At 38.6% G+C, this 10,201-nt stretch overlaps 1 pseudogene; it reads left to right on the top strand.

Annotated features, from left to right (window-relative positions):
* The first annotated feature begins 1,272 nt into the window (after window positions 1-1,272).
* LOC112622004 lies at window positions 1,273-1,426 on the top strand (annotated as a pseudogene).
* Window positions 1,427-10,201: the final 8,775 nt, after the last annotated feature.

Raw genomic sequence — 10,201 nt, 5'->3', positions numbered from 1 at the left:
CTTCTTGTGGAATAGAAACTTCCTAATGAATGGTTGACTTGTCAGTCCACAGCTTTCTTCTGTTTATATAGCTATAAATTATATTCTACTGATTCGGTAATCAATAACATTTTTTTTTTTTTTTTTGAGATGGAGTTTTGCTCTTGTTGCCCAGGCTGGAGTGCAGTGGTGTGATCTTGGCTTACCACAACCTCCATTTCCCAGGTTCAAGCGATTCTCCTGCCTCAGCTTCCCAAGTAGCTGGGATGACAGGCAGGTACCACTATGACCCTATTTTTTTTGTATTTTTAGTAGAGACGGGGTTTTGCCATGTTGATCAGACTGGTCTCGAACTCCTGCCCTCAGGTGATCCACCTGCCTCGGCCTCCCAAAGTGCTGGGATTACAGGCATGAGCCACCATGCCCGGCCATAAAAATAATTTTCAAAATACTTTGATTCTCTAATATCAAGGTAGTGCATATAATATAGGTTTGTATGATAATCCTTTCTAACATATAAAAACTAAGCCACCTCTCTTCTTGGGAAATCTCAACCCACAATAAACAGCAATTTATTTTTCAATTATCTTCTGCCCTAAAACTATATATCAACATGTTTAAAATTTAGATTCGAAACCTGGTTACATTTTAGGATAAGTAATTTAATATAACAAAGAATAATTTGGCATGTACAATTTCTGTTTAACAAATTTATATCAGGTAAGGTGGCTCACACCTGTAATCCCAACACTTTGGGAGGCCAAGGTGGACAGATCACTTGAGCTGGGCTAGGTGACGCACACCTGTAGTCCCAGCTCCTTGGGAGGCTGAGGTGGAAGGATCACTTGAACCCAGGAGGTCAAGGCTGCAGTGAGCCATGACCTTGTCACTGTACTCCAGCCTGGACAGCAGAGCAAAACCTTTTCCTAAAAAAAAATTTAAAAACTTTACATTATAGGACATAAAATTCTTATAAATATTTTAACAAAGGCCCCGGTGTGAGAGTCTTAGGTTTAGGGAAAAACATTACAAGTTTATTTAGTTCTCTTATTTCATTACTTTAAAAAAAAAAGATTACGTGCTAAAATATGTTAGTGAAAAATATAAATATAAACCAATTGATTTATCTTTCCATGATCTTAAAACATAACTAGAGTAACAAAATCAAGAAGTGCAAAAAGATAAGATTGAGAAATGTTTAGATACTAAAACAACCACTTCAAGTGTTATAAAAGAGTTATGAAGAGAATTATTGAGTGTAGAGGAGAGCATTTACTTCAAAAATGTTGGAGCATACTTGTCCAGCAAGGAAGATAACGTGATCATGAAGGTAGCTTTCCCAGGGTGAGGTTTATTTATTGCCCTCTGGGTGTGCAGATCCCTGCAATTTCCCCAAAAGTGGGAAACTTGGCTACATAATTTGTGACTACATTGTATTTGTGTTCTTCCCTGGTTAAAAAGAAAAATAGTAAGCTCATAAGGGAAGGCTATTCAGATGTTGTATTAGTTTTGAACTATATCATGTAGAATGTGATTAACCAAGGCAGAGCTGGCTTGGGAGGAACACAGGAAGGTGCTGTCAGGAATACTATGTGCAAAACACAGCAATGAATACCAAGATAAATTTACATAAATGTAAAAAGTTATGTATGGTACTATTGAGGAAGTGACAGATAAGTGAGCCAAGATCAGATTATGAAGAAACTTACTTGTGATACTAAAGGTTTCCATTTTTATCCTGAAAAAAGTATGGATAACTTTTGGGCTAATACTTAAAATTTGTATTTTTTTTTAAGGATCACCTTGGAATCATGGAATATAAATTAGAGAAGAACAGGAGAGTTTGACCAATATGGAAGAAATGGCTGCAAAGCAGGCAGGAAATTACACAATTCTGAAGAAAAGCAGTATTAGCAGAATTGAAATAAAAGGTAAGGTTCAATACATTTAGAAGATACAATTGAATAGGTTTGGTGGCTCATTGTAAGTGAGGCATGAAGTAAATGGAATAATTTCTAATTATTCAAAATTTTCTAAATAGTTGCCAAAAATAAACTGGGTGAGCATCTTTAGGACATATTCAGATCTTTGACATATTGAGATTAATGGACATATCAATGTTCAAAAGGAGACATACAAAAAGATACATTGTCTGTCATCAAAGGCAAGATTGAGATAGATATTTGGGAATTGTGGCCCACGGGTAGAATTGAAAATTATGGATGAGATTTTCTCTAGAATAATGAGTTTTTATTTTTTATTTTTTTATTATTTTTTTGAGACAGTCTCACTCTGTTGCCCAGGCTGGAGTGCAGTGATGGGATCTCGGCTCACTGCAACCTCTGTCTCCTGGGTTCAAGCGATTTTCATGCCTCAGTCTCCCGAGTAGCTGGGAGTAGCGCGTGCCACCATGCCCAGAAAATTTTGTTGTTGTTGTTTTGTATTTTTAGTAGAGACAGGGTTTCACTGTGTTAGCCAGGCTAGTCTTCTGGACTCAAGTGATCCACCCACCTCAGCCTCCCAAACTGCTGGGATTACAGACATGAGCCACTGCGCCCCACCAAACAGTGCATCTTTAAACGTGATCCTGAGATCTCCAGTTGACCCACAATGGTTTGCAGAGAGTGTCTGTATGAAAGGAAAAAAATAGAAGAAAACTCTATTCACACACATCTCACAAAAGTGAAGTATAAGATTACTCATTAAAAACTTTTTTAAAAAGCTCATCATTATTCTCACAGAAATCCAATTACGTGTTTAAAGAGTGTTGGTTTGTATGCTCTGTAAAAACTGCATTGGTAAATTTATCTTGGAAAATATTTTTATGTTATTTTTTACTTCTATGATTTTGCATTTTAATTAATACTATTGTACTTTATCCCCAAGTCACAAAAATGGACCAACAGTGACCCACTGAAGCATAAAAGATGGCAACAAACACTACAATACCAAATAATTTTTAAAAAGATAAATAGTATAGCCCTCCAATGAAATGTAGAGTGGGGTGGTTTTACACAAGGACCTGAGAAAGAAAAGTGCAAATGGGAACTGCCATTATGAATATCTGAATATTGCATTATATGGTGGGGTCCATTTACACCCTCCTTGTCAAATAGTGAAGTTTTGTCAAATGATAACATGAAGTATATATGCCTTTGTTCTATATTCAAAGAAAGCCCAGTTTCAATCAAGTAAACCAATTTAATTTTTCTAGAACAAGCAAATATACTATTTTCTAGTATGAAGCTGATTAATTGTATCACTTAAACCAAAACTATAGAGGCATCCTTCAACATTGTACATTTCACAGCCAAAACAGGCAAAAGTCACACTGTTGCTAACAAGCCAATAAAACCAGCCACAAAAGTGAATACTATGAATTTTGCTCAGCTGATAAAACCAGCCACAAAAGTGAATACTATTTATTTTGCTCAGCAACAAAACAGATTAAGTTTTGGCAAAAATCTTTTAGCAAATGACTCTAGTGAATGTTGCCCAATATAAATAGCCTACAATGTTAAAGAGGAATCACTGTCTTTGGGGAAATGACCAATATTCAAAATATTTAACAACTGATAAGGCATAGAGAGCAACCAGTCATAACAGATGCCAACTGCAAGCAAATGGTATAGGACTACTGATATGTGTTAGCTTGCGTATCAGCAGATATTTTGCTTCACAACTGTGTAGAGTATGAATAATTTCTTGGCAATTGTCTAATACATATATGAAGGGCTTGACAATGTTTTTTATTTATCATTAAAAGTCTTAGTGTTCGATTTAGGGGAATTTTTGACCGAAAGTTAGTCCAGATGCTCTTCTCCTTGACAGCTCTAATTAATCAATAGCTAAGTGAAAGGTTCAGAACTTTAAGAGACAGACATTGGCCAAAGGGTTTTTCAAAGTACTCTTTGGTTTCTATTTCAATAATTGTAAGGTTTCTTTATTTTTGTTTTTGCTTGTTTTTGTTTTGTTTTGGAGACAGGATCTCACTCTCGCCCAGACTGGGTGCAATGGCATCATCACAGCTTACTGCAGCCTTAAACTCCTGTACTTAGGCTGTCCTTCCACCTCAGCCTCTCAAGTAGCTGTAACTCCAAGTGTGCACCACCAGGACTGGCTAATTTTTTTTCAGTACAGAGAGGGTCTCACTAGTCTCACTATGTTGCTCAGGCTGTTCTCAAACTCTTGAGCTCAAGTGATCCTCCTGCCCTCCTGCCTCGGCCTCCCAAAGTGCTGGGATTACAGATGCAAGCCACCATGCTGACCAATTTTAAGTTATTCATCAGCTATTACCCACCCTAGTTTCTCAGCTGCCTGCCTAGTTTCTACTGGGTGTCCCCAGTAGAAAACTCTGCTTCTATACTCACACAACCCTTCTAACACCAAATGTGTGGGCATTTTGCACACCAAGAAACTATCTGATTCTGTTCAGATACCAACTAGGTGTCCAACAATCCAGTTCAATTCTGAAACTAACTCAGGGTGTGAGACTCCTTAGGTTTTAGGGCTCAGACCCACAAGAGTGCCCTCACTTCAGAGGCCAGTTCCGAGTATGAGGTTTCTCATAGCATACTTCTGACTGATACAATGTATAAATTGAGGTTCCCAGGACCCCCTCCTCAGGTTCAATAATTTGTTAGAATGGCTCACACACACAGAACTCAAGAAGCCATGTTATTTATTTCTATTTACTGGTTTATTATAAAGGATACAAATGAACAGCCAGATGAAGAGGTACACAACGCCATGTCAGGAAGGGTCGCTATGCAGAAGCTTCTGTTCCTGTGGAGTTAGGGTGTGCCAACTTCCAGCAGGTGGATGCATTCACCAATCCAGAAGTTCATCAAATCTCATTGTTCAGGAGTTTTTATGGGGCTTAATCTCTAGTCCCCATCCCCAACTTTACAGAGTTGGGGGAGGGTGGAACCTGAAAGTTCCAAGTCTCTAATCACTTGGTTTCTGGTGACTAGACCTATCTTGAGACTGCTGAGGGTCTTTATCCTAAGTCACCTCATTAGCACGAACTCAGGTGAGATCAAAAGGGGTTTATTATGAATAACAAAAGACTCCTACCACAAAGGAAATTCCAAGGGTTTTAGTGCCTGGATCCAGGGACAAAAACCAAATATATTTCTTATCATTGCTCTTTGTTTGAATTGCTGGTGTTACCACCAGTAGAGTTGTCTTGTCTTGAGAGGAGAAAGCGGAAAAAATCACTGTCTAAGCCAAGCCTCATGGTCTCAGTTAGGTATTTTCCCCTGGGTTTGGTCACTTGCCTCCCTCTACTATACCTGTAATGCTTGACAGAGATGACAACCAATCACAATGTCTTCTTTCTCATTTGGGGCAGAGAAACAGGATTCCTAAGTTCTTTTTTCTGTTCTGTTTGTTTGTTTGTTTGAAGAGACACAGTCTCACTATGTTCTCTAGGCTGGCGTGCAATGGCTATTCACAGGTGTGATTATAGCACACTGCAGCTTCAATCTCCTGAGCTCAAGTGATCCTCCCTCCTCAGCCTCCTGAGTACCTGGGACTACAGGTGCATGCCACAGCACCCAGCCTCCCTAAGTTATTGAATAGAAATATTACAAAGCAGTTAATATGCAAAATTTCTTGTGATATAGAAAAAGATATAAAGCCTGAGTAACACATACATTTGTTCCATCTTCTTATTTTAATTTACATAAATTCTATCTTAGTACGGAAATGACTCAAGTCTTATGGTTCTACCATCTCCTGGTGTGTTTGTCAAGTTCATCTTTTTGCAATAAAGGAAAGCAAGTGGTCATTGCAAAGTAGAATTGTCTAAAGATCTCCTGACTCACCACGCTATTGGAGAAGAGTTTTTATTGTTTAGTTAATTTCTTTCTGGGCTGGAAAGCGTTGATGGGATCAGTATTGATGGGGTACCTGCAACATGTGCAGCAAGAAAAGATGTTGTTATTAATACATTAATAAATGGGAGGCCAGGCACAGTGGCTCACGCCTATAATTCTAGTACTTTGGGAGGCTGAGGTGGGCAGATTATGAGGTCAAGAGATTGAGACCATCCTGGCCAACATGGTGAAACCCCATCTCTACCAAAATACACAAATTAACTGGGCGTGTTGGTGCACGCCTGTAGTCTCAGCTACTTCGGAGGCTGAGGCAGGAGAATCACTTGAACCCAGGAGACAGAGGTTGCAGTGAGCCAAGATTGCGCCACTGCACTCCAGCCTGGCAACAGAGCGAGACTCCGTCTCAAAAATAAATATATATATAGATAGAAAGATAGATAGATAGATAGATAGATAGATAGATAGATAGATAGATAGACAGACAGACAAATAGATAGGAGTTTTGTCCAAGTGCCCATTCCTAGGATGCTTTCTCCATAACGAATAGCAGGAAGGTAAAAATATGTCTCCAGATCTTAATTCAGAACTTAAGAAGTAGATTATGAAAAATTGTGAATGAGATCAAAGTTTAGCATCTTCTCAGTGTGCTGCGCAAAGAAATGGGCAGTACGTTCCAGGTCATGCTTTTTACATTTAAAAACAATACCTCTAGAAAGGAAATGAGAGAGAAGATAATAACATCTCTTTATGACATGGCATAGCCAATAAAGCACATTTGTGTGATTGTAAAATCTTGTTGAAGTGGTAAATCTTTGAAATGCATTCAATATTTTAACTTCAGGCCTGAAACACCTTAGTTTTAATATTTAAGATTTCAGTTTCTCAGGGAAAACCAAACTACAGTTCTGTGGTTTCAGCAAGAGTTTATTCTTTTCTAACAATTGGGGATTTTTTTCCCCATGTAAAAGGGATAAACAGGGCCAGGCGTGGTGGCTCACGTCTGTAATTCCAGCACTTTGGGAGGCCAAGGCAAGAGGATTGCTTGAGTCCAGAAATTCAAGAACAGACTGGGCAACATAGTGAAATCTCATCTCTACAAATAATACAAAAATTAGCCAGGCATTGGCACACACCTGCGGTCCCAGCTACTTCAGAGGCTGAGGCAGGAAGATCACCTGAGCCTGGGCAGTCAGTTGAGACTTCAGTGAGCTGAGATCATACCACTGCACTCCAGCCTGGGTGACAGAGCGAGACTCTGTCTCAAAAAAATAAAAAGAGGGGATAGACAACATATTTAGGCATATATTTTAAAACCATGTTCACATCCTACAACTAAAACATAAAGAAGATATGTTTCAGCGCCAAAAACATCCCTAAGAGGTACATTAAGAATTATTTTGCAATTATCTCCCAAATTATAATATTTGACTTTTGAGTAACTGAAAAATGTGGAAAGTAATTACAATGAGAAAAGTTGCATAATTTCTGAATCCACGTTTGATTCAAATATCCAGAACTACTTGAGAGAATTAACAATTCTTAATGCCATTCTCAACAACCTATACTTATAAGTTTTTATAAAATAGAAATAAAAAGTAATGAAAGAAACTGCCTGGAGTGGGGAGATAAAGAGGGGCAGGTTAATGGGTACAAAAATAGTTAGAGTAAGATGTAGCGTTTGGTAGCACAATAGGGTGAGTATAATTGACAATAATTTACTCTGCATTTCAAAATAACTAAAAGAGTGGAATTGGAATGTTGCTAACACAAAGAAATGATAAATACTTAAGGTGATGGATACCATAATCACCCTGATTTGATCATTGCACATCGTATGCTTGTATCAAAATATCACATATACCCAAGAAATATTGTATAGATAATAAATTATCTATCCACAATAATTAAAAATTAAAAACTTAAATTTAAAATCAGACACCACCTGGATGTGGTGTCTGATTTTAAACTCGAGTAGAGATACCTTGATGGAAGAATGGAAACCATACCATTCTTCTCATAAATATGAAACAACCTTAATAAATAATAAAAATATTAATAGTCACAAAAGTTTATAGTTTTATTTTTACTAATTCAAAACTATGATTAATTTTAAAAGCTATGCTTAAGGAAAACCATGATTACCTTGTATTTAAAACTATGATTAACTTTTTAATAATGATAATTTTTTTAGGGTGCTTTCAAATTGACAACAAAATTGAGCAGATAGTATAGAGAGTTCTCATATACCTCCTGCCCCTCAAAACATGCACAGCTTTCCCCACTGTCATTATCCCATCAGAGTGGTATTAATACATTTTTTACAACTGATAGGCCTAAGTTCACACATCATTACCACTCAAAGTTCATAGTTTACATTAGGGTTCATTTATCACTAAAGGAATTAGTGATAAATGTGTAATGACAGATATTCACCATTACAGTGTTATACAGATCAAAGTACGTCAAACAGAACAGTTTCTTCACCGGTCTCAAAATCTTCCATGCTCCACCTATTCATTCCTTCCTCCACACAATCTCTGGCAACCAGTGGTCTTTTTATTGTTTCCATGGTTTTGCTCTTTCTGGAACGTGATGTGGTTGGAATCATACTTTAGGTAGCCTTTTCAGACTGGCTTATTTCGCACGGTAATGTGCATTTCAGATTCCTCCACGTCTACTCATGGCTTGATAGCTTGTTTCTTTTTAGTGCTGAATAATATTCCATTGTCTAAATATACCACAGTTTATCCATTCACTTACCATAGGATATCTTGGTTTCTTCCAAGTTTAAAGCATTATGAATAACACTGCTGTAACTATTAATGTGCAGGCTTTTGTGCAGACACATTTCAATTCATTTAGGTAAATGCCAAGGAGCACGATTGCTGGAGCATATGATAAGGGTAGGTTTAATTGTGTAAGAAACTGCCAAACTGTCTTCCAAAGCGGCTGTAACCATTTTGCATTTCCACCAGCAACGAATGAGAATTTGTATTACTCCACATCCTCTTCAGCATTTGGGCTTGTCAGTGTTTTGGATTGTGGCCATTCCACTAGATGTGTAACAGCAACTCTTTGTTGTTCTAATTTGCAATTCCTTAATGATATGTGATGCTTAACGTCTTTTCATATGCTTATTTGTTATCTGTATGTCTTCTTCAGTGACAAGTCTGTTCAGTCTTTGGCCCATTTTTTAACTAGGTTGTTTATTTTCTTACTGCTGTGTTTTAAGAGTTCTTTGAATATTTTAGATTAGCAGTTGTTTTGCTAGAGTAGGTAGCTAGTCAGACATAAACAGAGCAGGAGAGGGTCTCCACCCCCATCAGGAATGTCAGGAGATCATCAGGTGATAGTCAGGGAGTTGTCACACTGCTACTCTAAAATAATAATTGGTCACAGCCGGCACCAGGAAAGGCAGTCTTCCAACAGATACAAAACACCTGAGGCCAGGCATGGTGGCTCATGCCTGTAATCCCAGCACTTTGGGAGGTCGAGGCGGGTTGATCACAAGGTCAGGAATTCAAGACCAGGCTGGCCGAGATGGTGAAATCCCGTCTCTACTAAAAATACAAAAATTGGCCGGGCGGGGTGGCGGGCGCCTATAATCCCAGCTACTACGGAGGCGGAGGCACAGAATTGCTTGAACCCGAGAGGCGGAGCCTGCAGTGAGCCGAGATCGCACCACTGCACTCCAGCCTGGGCGACAGGCGTGACTCCATTTCAAAAACAAATAAACAAAAAACAAAACAAAACAAAAAACCCGGAAACTGCTGGTCATCAGCTTTCCAATAAGATCTCAGGAGTTGAGCAAGTGGGCTCAAGCATGTGCGTTAAGAGGCAAAATGGCAGAGTTTAATTGGTATGTGACCTACGGGGGCATTCCACACAGCTCAGGTGAGCACGCATACAACTGCGGTAAACACGCTGTGCAAGCTCAACTTCCAAGTGCTAGCTGGACACCACGCATGCCAGCAGCTCACCCCAAGGGAAGAATCAAGGGAAAAGAGACACAAAATACTAGATGTATGCCAGCATAGAAAACGCTAAGTACAAGGTCAAACGGCGCATTTGTCCTCCAAGACGCCTGCTTGGTTCTCTTCCAAGTCTACTTTACTTTCTTTTTGTTCCTGCTCTAAAGCTTTTTCACAAATTTTCACTCCTGCTCTAAAACTTGCCTCGTCTCTTCTTCTGCCTTATGCTCCTCAGTCAAATTCTGTCTTCTGAGGAGGCAAAAATGGAGGTTGCTGCAGACCTGTGTGGATTCACTACTGGTAACAGTGTAATGGATATGTCTTTATGTCTTTTACAAATACTTTCTTCAATCAGTGACTTGTCTTCTCATTCTCTTGACAGCGTCTGTCAGAGCAGTATTTAATTTCTCT

The sequence above is a fragment of the Theropithecus gelada genome, chromosome 3, assembly GCF_003255815.1.
Source record: "Theropithecus gelada isolate Dixy chromosome 3, Tgel_1.0, whole genome shotgun sequence".
Taxonomy (NCBI): Eukaryota; Metazoa; Chordata; class Mammalia; order Primates; family Cercopithecidae; genus Theropithecus; species Theropithecus gelada.
This window is presented reverse-complemented; position numbering and strand designations above follow the sequence as displayed.